The 10813-nt window shown below is 39.2% G+C and overlaps 1 non-coding gene across 1 annotated transcript; it reads left to right on the top strand.

Moving 5' to 3' along the window:
* The first annotated feature begins 2646 nt into the window (after positions 1 to 2646).
* On the top strand, positions 2647 to 2718 carry Trnaq-uug (transfer RNA glutamine (anticodon UUG)). The gene has a single exon. It is a non-coding gene; the product is annotated as a tRNA-Gln (tRNA).
* Positions 2719 to 10813: the final 8095 nt, after the last annotated feature.

Consider the following 10813-nt stretch of genomic DNA (forward strand, 5'->3'; position numbering starts at 1 on the left):
GCGACGATGTTTGCTACATATGTTTTCATAAATGCAGTGGGTTATTATAATAAATGTAAAACGAATTGCGCGTAATTTTAGATTGCCAATTTCCCGTTAAAACACTGTCGTCACGCTTGCTAGGGTTATTTTCAACAAAATGTTTCAAATTAGGTATTATATCCCGCAGCGCACTAAGTGTGAAAATCGAAGGAGGCACTGTATATCACTTTTGAGTGTGAGAGCCCGTTGTGCATCAAATAAGTATTCAAGCTTTGTGCACGAAATGAAGAACTAAATATACTTGTATTTAAGAGCTACAAATTTAAATCGTCAGAATATTTTTTCATCGTATCATGAAGGATGATACTATCTATTGTTGCGGTTCACAACCTAACATGAACGTTATATAATATGAGTTGCTTTGTTTGCACTATATTCATGTTAAAATTAATAACTGGGTGCAGTACCAAATTCAATGTGAGCAGATATATGCATCCCATTCTCAGTTGACTTACTTATTGTTACAAAAAGCACTAAGACAAAATCCAATACCATTAATTTCCCCGTATTGCTATTCGCAGATGTGAATTCGGGATGGTTCGAACCACAGGGTATGATGAGACCGTACCCGATTGTTGTTATAATAGGGTTACCATACGTCCTCCTTTAGAAGGATTTGTCCTCCTTCTCCTTTGTTTGGTTATTGAAAATGTCCTACGAGGACGCCTAAATATCCTCCTTTTTGAGATTTCGTCCTCTTTTTTTAGAATTTCGGTTAAGCACAGTGCAAAAGTTGACCGGGAAACCATAAAATAGCACTGAACTAACGCTCAGGCGGGTATTTCGGGAGCTGAGCGAAAGTTGAGCTTTTTTTAGTCAACCACCTGATTAAGTGAAGGAAAAAGCAGTATTTTTAGCGCTGAGCGGGAAAGTTGACCTTTTGTTTAGTCAACCGACTACGAAATGGAAAAAGTAACCATTTTTTCAGGATTTTCCACCGGTATTCTAAGTTTGAAAATTTTGAAAATGGGTCCTCCTTTCCCGATTCCATAATATGGTAATGCTATGTTATAACAACCTTGTTTGACCCTGAATATACCACACACAATTATTATATGGTTTATTATAGTCGAATGGTCCTCGAGAACGATTAAATCGCGAAATATTTCCAATACTTAAGTCCCGAAAACACCGACTGGACTTTGACATCTAATTAGGACCGAAACTGCTATAACCCAAACCTCCAATCGGTGAGCTCGAACGGTGCCTTAAATTATTTCGGTGAATGAACATAAATTACACATCATGTTTTGACGACTCCCCAACGAAAGAATACTCAAAATTATAGAAAATAGAAATAGGCATTTCGGCATCGGCCATTACCACGCTAGGATTCAGGAAGGCATATGAAGTTCCGGTCAATATGGGACTCCGAGAAGTGTGTCAGAAAGATCGCGATCGAGAAAACCTGAGCCGAAGAGGATTGCCCTTATGTTGACCGTGAAATTTGATGTATATAAGTCTAATTGTCCATACGTGCTTAAATCGCTAGTGCCGATTTATCATGTCGTCGCAATCTGCACCCCACAGGACAAATAACATAAATCAGAGAAAATTATTTGCCACTGCTTACGTTAGTTAATTACGTTAATGCGTTTCTATATCATTTGACTCTATAGCGGATAGTAGGTAACAAAATAACAACATGTAACGAATTAATTGTACCAACGGGCACACCCGAATATATTCAATTATTAATTACATGGCCTTCATTTTCCAATACAACAGCTCACTCAACGCTACCGGTAAATCTGATTACGTGGGATGAGAGGATAAAAAGTTTATAGCGACATATATATGTAATTACCACCGATTCATTCATGCAATATATAAAATTTTGGCGCCTAGGGCGACCAGGTCACACAAATTTTGCTGACCATCGAAATCGCGTGACGGGGTTCTAGGGGCGAAGCCCTCAGAAGTTTAATTTATCACGCTATGGGGGCGCAAGATAATCGTTTTTGAGGGGGGCTGACGAAGTGCTGTTACGGCGCTCCCTTTCACCCATTGTCTTTATGACAGTCCTTACAATATGAGGGGGCGCTGGGGCACGATAATTTTTGAAAGGGGGCACTGGAGGAAAAAAGGTTAAGAACCACTGGTCTAACTGAATCGAAACTTGGAACGGGTGGCCGGAACTTGCTGTTGTATTATCTTCCCCAGTGATGCTTGAGCCGTGCTTTTACGCCAGCTAGAAGGATAAGTGTGCAGTTTCGTTTAAATAATAAATATACATATATATGTTTAAATCGGTGTAGCTAAATGATTTGCGACATGTAATACGAAATTTTTGCCGTGCTGAACCAGATCGGTAAGGTGACAAGCCCCACAATGTATTATTTTCACAGTGAATAATAGTAATGTATAATTCGGAGGTATTCCAAATATTAATGCATTATACTTGTGTTTGGAGTATAATTAATGTCGAACAATTAGAGGCAATTCGCATGCCAGTTTATAGCTTTGACTAAGTACTTTAATTTCGCCTATGAATATACCTACAGGCATGTGCATTTGTGCATAGAATCTTCATCTTCACTGCAAATGCAAAAAAACACACGCATTCGGAAGATGAGTTTATTAGGCGTTGAACCGTGTCCGCGAGGCCCCATGGTGTAATGGTTAGCACTCAGGACTTTGAATCCTGCGATCCGAGTTCAAATCTCGGTGGGACCTTGTTTATTTTACTTCTGTATTATGTTCAAACAACTCTATTCATAACAAGGGACATCAGCTGTGTTCGACAATAGTCGAGCAATGTCCAATTTCAAGTCGTAATAGTAGCAGCCTCCCATACGTAGTAAATACTAGACAACGCTCAATATTACCCGACCACAATGTAATATATATCAACTTCACGTACCGACAAATGTTACCTAAGTTTCATCACTTGTCGCGTTCATGTAATCTTGTATTACTTTTTATTCGGCGTACATGATTCTTATTCTCATGTTCCAGACCAAGGGGATATCTGACTTGAAAGGCTAGGCTACCCAATATCGTTTCAACACCTTCCTTTTTTTACACTCTATCGCAATCTAGTGGTGTTCTGAACCATTAGAATTTCTCCGACAAACGAACGAACCAAGAATACCAGTATTACCATGTGGTGCAATCTTTAGAATACGTAATCCTGAATCCTTTGCCCGAGTTAAAGGCTCGGCGAAACTTCGCCATTTTGCATTTGCCCAATTTTGTATCATATCATTGGCAGTACCTTCCTCCATCTGGTATACCTGCATGGTCCGAAGGTGTGTAATAGGAGACACACCTAATTGTTTTGAACCGACCAATAAGATAGAATCATATCATACATTCAAACAGAAATGTCTCAACGGTTACTAGTGAATACCCCGTTAGAAATTAAATAACTATTTCTTTATTCACAGCAAAACTGGTAAATACACACACAAATGTTATTATGAAAGCAATGCATTAATATTGTATTCATAAATTCGGTAACGAATAGTTCACAGAATATGAGCGTAAATTAGTATATACAGCACTTGGGAAATTCGGCCCTCGATAAACTCGGCACTCGGCCCATTGTATGTAATCTATGTATGTATTATACCATTGAATAGTATATTCATATTGCAATGAACCCGAATATTTTCGACTGACGCTCGTCGGGGGTAATCGTCAGCAATGAATAGAGAATTGGAATTAACAATGTATAGCAACAATCATATCACAAAATATGACGGCACCAGCTTGAAATAAGATCTCAAATGTTGCATTCGAGCTACGGCTCGAGGTTAGGTTACGCTGAGGTTAGGCAGGAGCGTAACGATAGGTTAGGATAAGGACTTGGAGTCGCCAAGGGACGAATACACTGTGTGCTGATTTCACCGAATGCGGAATTCACTGGTAACCGCCTCAACAATCCTAATTAATCCCAACATAAACAAATCTATGGATATTGCACAAATGGTATGTGAATAGTGTGTTAGTTTGAAAGTCTCGGCAGTCACTGAAGCTGGAGTGTTACAGGAGTAAGGTTTTCAGCAACCCACTACTGGAAGTGCTACTTGCACTATCCGTGTTGTATAGTCACCGTTATCTTCGCACTTGCGAACGCCACAATAATTATATGAAGCAACAATAAATGAAGTATAGGCTAATTGCAACGTCTACAACAGAGGTCGCCAATTTAGAAGCTGTGGCTGACCTTTTTTTTTCTATCTTGGATTACGCGGCACAACACAATGATTGACAGCGAGATTACCATAACTATCTTCGTTAACCAGAACTAGAGTTCTTGGTTGTTCAAACAGCAAGAGAGTGATAATGTGACTGTGATCTTGATAGAACTTGATGAACATATAATGTAGTCAATGTTTTGTACCAAGACTGAGAAAGCAAACAATGTTTTTTGTGGAAGTGAAGGAACAACTGACTCGTTGTTACATGATTGCCTTCCATCGTTTACCGAACGTTATGTGATTTAGCTCATAATAGTTATATAATATTATGCTACTCAATGCACGTGCAGGCGACCCGTACCGGATACCCGTAACGCTGCCCTATCAACGATCGTCTACGCAGTCTATCAGCTAATATCCGAGGTCAAGGACTAAGAACTTAGCGACAGTGAAAAAAACTCAGACCACGCACCTCTGCTATCGTTTATGAAAATGATACAGGCGCCTTGATTTATTGCATTACAAAGTAATCCCAACATTTGAGCCGCCTTGCTATATGTAGCGTTGTATCTAAATGAAATAGTGTTTTAAATGACTTTGTTTCTTAGAAAATGTTTAAACTATGTTTAAATAATGCCTTAAAAAACCAAAAATGTTGTAAATGACCAATAACCATAGTGGTCGAAAAAACACCATGAATACCACAAACAAAATTACGCCCATAGTCTGTTTGCGGATTCGAAGATTGAGATGCACGTTGTCAGTCGTAAATTAATATGATACAACAGTCGCTACACAGAACGGCATTGTGTCTATAGCTATACATTGGAGAAATAACAGGCAGGCTCGCTGCAGACGCGATAAATCAAGCCTGCGATGAAAGCGCACAGCAGGAAATGTCAATGGAATTTCGCGTACTGTATTATAGACCAACCGCGCTCCCATTGTACGATCATGATGTCTAAGAACATATGCAGACAGTCGCTGTAATGACACCTGAATAAGTAAAATCGCACCATTTCACGATCAAATTCGACGGGCTGATCGGGGACTACGTAGGTTACGGGCTGATATTAAGCAGTGTGTTGGCGGCGCATAGCCAGGGACTTATCTATTTAAATACGAAACCCTGTTCTTTCGAAATGCCAATTTGATAATTCGTATTATCGGTGCTGTGTGTGTACTGCAAATTAGCGAGAATCATTTATGTGCAAAGTTGGGTCATTGACGTCTGCTGTGCGCTATCGTCGCTAGTTTGATTTAGCGTCCGCATGCGGGCCTGCACGATATAATCAGTGGCCTGAACTATCGCGTGCACCGGGCCAGGATTGATATCGTCACTAGCCTGAACTATCTAGTCTACAGCAGGCCTGACGCATGCGATCACATCGTTGGCCTGAACTATCGTGTCTTTTACAGGCCTCTCATGATTTGCCTGCTACCTCTCTCTATATATGCCAATACTATATGCAGGCCGTGTTATTTTTTGCATTTTGGGAAGCAAATGCCAAAATGCCAAAATAAATATTTGAAAATGCCAAAAATAAGGCCTGTCGTAAATTTCTATGAAAGTTTTTGATAAAAATGTCTACAAGAATTGACAGGAGTTTGTATGAAGCGATAAAACAAGTTTGTTAAGCAGAATTCTTTAATGAGGGTCCGTAATCCTTCGGGCGGGTCTGCAGACTACTATCTAAGGGTCGATGAAAGGTGATTGAAAAGGCCAAAAAGTCCAGTGACTAAATCTGGATTTACGGCCAATCTGTGGATTGATAAATCCAGCGATTAGGAAATATATGATATCAAGCGATTAAAGAAAGTAGATGATATTAAGCGATTAGGAACTAAATCAGCGGTTCCCAACCTTTTTCGACCCATCGCCCCCTTTTCAAGTTCAACACCGATCATCGCCCCCAAATTTTGTGAACCGAAAAATGGGCATACAAACTGTAATCACCGGCGGGTTGACTTAAAAAAAAAGGTCAGCTTTTCTGCTCGATGTCGAATTTTACACTTTTGCAACCAAATTTTCGTGGGTTGAATGGAAAAAAAGAAAAAAAAAGGTATTTTCTCCGACTTGACTCCAATATAGCCGTTTTAACGCGTCATCGCCCCTTCGCTATTTCGCCCCCTTTGTCCGTTTTCGCTCCCCTATCGCCCCCTTCGTCATTTTCGCCCCCCTAGACCGCCAAATCGCCCCCTGGGGGGGAGGGCGATATCGCCCACGTTGGGAACCACTGAAGTAAATGATCTCTGCACGCAAAAGTAGTAATCAGCATATTTCGGGATCTGTGATAGAGGGCCCTAATTTTTGAATTTAGCGCAATTACCAGGGATATTCCTTTTGTCAATGCTCAATATGCTCATGACAGAGAGACAGTTTTATTGAACTGAATTGCAATAAAAATATAATACAAGCTGCAGCGATACGATCCTTAGGGATTCTCGCGGATGCGCCATGCATTTCGTTACATCATGTAGCAGCCGCGCGCGACCCACGCTGTATATAGTTCAATGTGCAATTGTGCATATATACCTAATTCCATCCCCCTTACCTTGAAATTGAAAACTGTCTGCATGTTCGTTGTTCAATAACTGATATATTGTGTCACGTTTTCTAATAGGCCTATAGGGACATACTTTCATCACTGAACAGACATTGCGCAGAAGGCCTTCAGGTCTATACGTACCTTTTACATACATCAAGAATTTCAGTCCTTTCCTAATTTTTCATTGCCGGGTGGATAATTTTTCCTATTATACTGATTAATAAAGTCCCTCATGATTAGGGCAAGTTTTTGCAACTTTTGCAACTTTTTTACAGCTTACGGGAGCTTCCTAAATACTCAGAAGATATGTAGTATGATGTTATAAGCTGTTTGGAGGAATCTTATATTTAGGGTTGAATTTAAAACAAGCGGTGTTTTAAAACACTTTGTCTAAAACATGCGTTTTTTCAAGTTGTAAAATTATGCCACAATTGTGTAAATACACTCCAAAAACACGTTGTATAAGCCTACGGACAATTACCACCCGATATAGCCGACGTATATCGATACGGGATGGTTAGAACCCTCAAACTAGTCGATTCAACAGCAATAGTATGGATACTTCGTCAAAGGAGCTGCATTTACCCTATATTTTCAATTGTCAATGCCAATCCACTATGACGTAACAATTGAATTTTCGTGACCTCATGGCTTTAAAAAAACAATAAAAAACATGTTCTAAATAAGGGCCTTGTTTTAAACATGTTTGTTTTAAATTGATTTTTGTTTTAAATGCAACCCTACTTATATTGCAACTTTCTGCTATTTTTCATGCGACTTGTTAGTGCAACTTACATCATGTTTTGCGTAAAATGCAAAGTAGGGATTTAAAAAAATATGTTATAAAACTATGTCTGGTATGATATTATCTTTGATTTGCTTAACAAAGAGCTATGTGGTGAATTAGCTGCATCTCGATATTATCTATGACGTAATGGCGTGCGAGGTAGAAGTTGGACAACCCCAGACAAGCACGAATCTGAAATATACCTGAACTATATGTAAACACATCGCTTGATTAAGTCACTGTCGCTAAAAATTGAGGCCCCTCTCCATTTCACGGACGCCCAGACGAGACCGCCGAAAATTTCATTTCAATTGGTCACATTTTTGAGACTATTGATTTTGTTAAAGTCGCCAACATTGAATTTTGATGCATTGACTTGGGCCAAGTTTGCAGACCTGAAGGGTTTGGGGTATGGAATTGGACTTGTTCTATGGACTATCGCTTTGTTGTTTGGCTATTTGTTGCTTCCATTATTTTCTTGCTGCGTATCGTATATGCTGCGTATGTAATTTTGGCGGTCTCGCCAGGCCGTCCGTGAAATGGGAACGGAATTTTACAGTTCTGCAGAAGCTGACAACGGAATGCTGTCGAATGTCATGGAGGTTTCAAACCTGAAGAACATAAAAATGTATAAATGATCGACTGAATCGACTGTTGGGTTATACAGCGGAGCTTTTCGAGTGTCTCATATCCTAATATTTCCAAAAATATATAAATGCAACTTTTTACTGCAAAATTTGTTCGATTAAAGTGCAACTTTCACATGATTTTTAGTGCAAAAAAGCTTGCCCTTCTCATAATTTTTTACCCATTGGCTGGGTAGTGAAGGCTGCGATCCAAACGTGTCAGAAACCCTTTTGAATAGTAATCATAAACATTATGACCAGTGTGAATACCGATAATTTTGCACGCATAGTGAATTGACTTTGGGCTCCAACATCGTTTTCAATTCGGATTTAAATCTTGTTGTTTGATGGCACAGTGTGGAGCTGTGGATACTGCATGTTTTGTGACTCCCATTTCATAAGAAAGGCCAGACCGAAGCGTTTTATATGGTTAATTCGAGTCTATGAATATAAATTCATAGCGATGCCAAAATCGCATAAAAATGCCAAAATTAAACGGCGTAAATTTCCAATAAAATACTCTATAATTTATGGAAATTCACGAAATAATTTTGAGCCCTCTTCTAGCTCCCCCCCCCCTAATTGGGGAATTTGGGGTGCGACAGTTACGGTCCTGCATATAGGTTACAATTTACAAAAAAAATCAGTCCGACATTTACCATCCAGACATTTCAGGATGAACCTGTTTCCAGTTTAAACAATCGGTACCTACATTTCATCTGTACTCATCCTCTCATCCTATATATCGGTGGTGCGAGTATTTCAGAAACGCAAGAACAACTTTACTATGTAATCGAATCGAGCAAAACGAAAAGCGATAAAACCACTACACAATAACTCCAACATTTACTTTGGTTAGTTATTTGCGCACGGTCACTGTGCGATGCATAAACGTTCAGCTTCATGAAACACCGATAAAGCAGTTGTTGAAGAATGACAAGCAAATTTTCCCTCTAACGAAATGTATATTTCATGTACGTCAACTGTATTACTGTATTCAAAATACCTTTCATATGCCGTTGCTTAAATACAACACTTTAAGACGCTGCTGTAATAATTATAATATATATTGGATGTCGCTGACCTCTGTGTGTGCGGTTCATTCCCTTATCAGGAAGCATATGTCGGGTGAATTTCCAATAGGCTATCCACTCGCTTTTTGACGAAATTGTTGATGCTCCAAGCCACCATATATTATCGATAAGCACGTGGTGTGAGCAGCCATCCCCGAGCATATCTGATACCAATTACGGTGGTTCGTTATAGATTCAACTATAATGATTGTAAAAATTGGTTAGCCGTCCCGTATAAACACGTATAGATATATAAAGGCCGTTATCCCGTTTAACGATACGGATTACCTAAAGAACAGCACCGCCATTAACATAGACTTGGTTTGAGATGGGACCAATCGAGTCTGCAAGGGCATCAGACTTGATTTAGCAGTCTGACGTGGGTAGTATAGGGCCATAAATTGCAGGAAATATGTACCGTATGAATCACGTTTCTAAAGATCCTTCACGTCATAATGGCAGTACTCCATTGATTACGTATCCGTGCACCAGCACAATATGGGGTTAAAATATTAAAGCAAACGTATTCAATTTCGCTATTATAGTTCAGATATGCATAATCAAACCTGTCTTTCAACTACTGGCACGACTATTGCAAACAGCATGAATAGGCATAAAGCGCTATTCATTGCACAGGACTCACCAAATATTTGCGTCGGCATTTTCCACTCGGATCGCAGAGTGAGATGATTCAGATAAAAATGTTGGGAATATTGCGCACTATATTGGTACGGCGATCAAAAAGAGCTTGCAGTTGATGAGCTCACAAATAACGGTGTTATATAGCGATAGATGTTGGTCACCGAGTACTTTACCGGTTCGGGCAGATTTCGCACAGATTTATGCACTGATTTATATTTCGTTCACGTGTGAGAAAGCATTTTAAAATGAAATGACTGACAGAAGAGTCTTGCTTCCAGCCTATGATATGTATCATATTTGAGTTTACTGAGAAATATCTAAATGAAAGGTTATGAAATTATATATTTATGTGAAAACTGGCGTGTTTGTTAGATCTCTAATTTAGAGCTAGTCAAGCGGCGGGATATGTTGTCAGACGAAATTCGAGAAGATATACTTATTCAGTAATTCCGTAATGAAGTATAAATTGACACTAATTAAGTATAGGCTACATGTCATAATGCAATGATTTGATATGGTAGTCACAAAAACTAGCGTTCGGTAGAATGCAGCTTGCTAACTTGCGGAACATTCGCAACGCATCACTAGATCAGCATCCAAAGTTCATAATTTTACAAGTTATGTGCTACACCGGAGATAAGTGAATAGTCGAAGACGGATTTGAAGTATCCAAATTGTCGATTTGGGGAGAATTTTGATTCGATTCGGTTGTTTGATTTTTGCGAAACTCGATGTGTATTTAGATGGTTTTGCCACGTATTTTAAATTTCATGCGATTTTAGAATTGATTTGGCGGTATGTCTACGGATATGGAAATATATTCGAAAATAATCACAAATTTCAATACGGCTTTGAATTTGGTGTCGAATTCAAAAATATTCTATTTGCTCAACTCGGCGTTGCTAAGTATAAATAGGCGTTGCTAATTACCTGTCCTTGCGGTCGCAAA

The sequence above is a fragment of the Botryllus schlosseri genome, chromosome 7 (genome assembly GCF_051294905.1).
Source record: "Botryllus schlosseri isolate E-star chromosome 7, Bs_hap1, whole genome shotgun sequence".
NCBI lineage: Eukaryota > Metazoa > Chordata > Ascidiacea > Stolidobranchia > Styelidae > Botryllus > Botryllus schlosseri.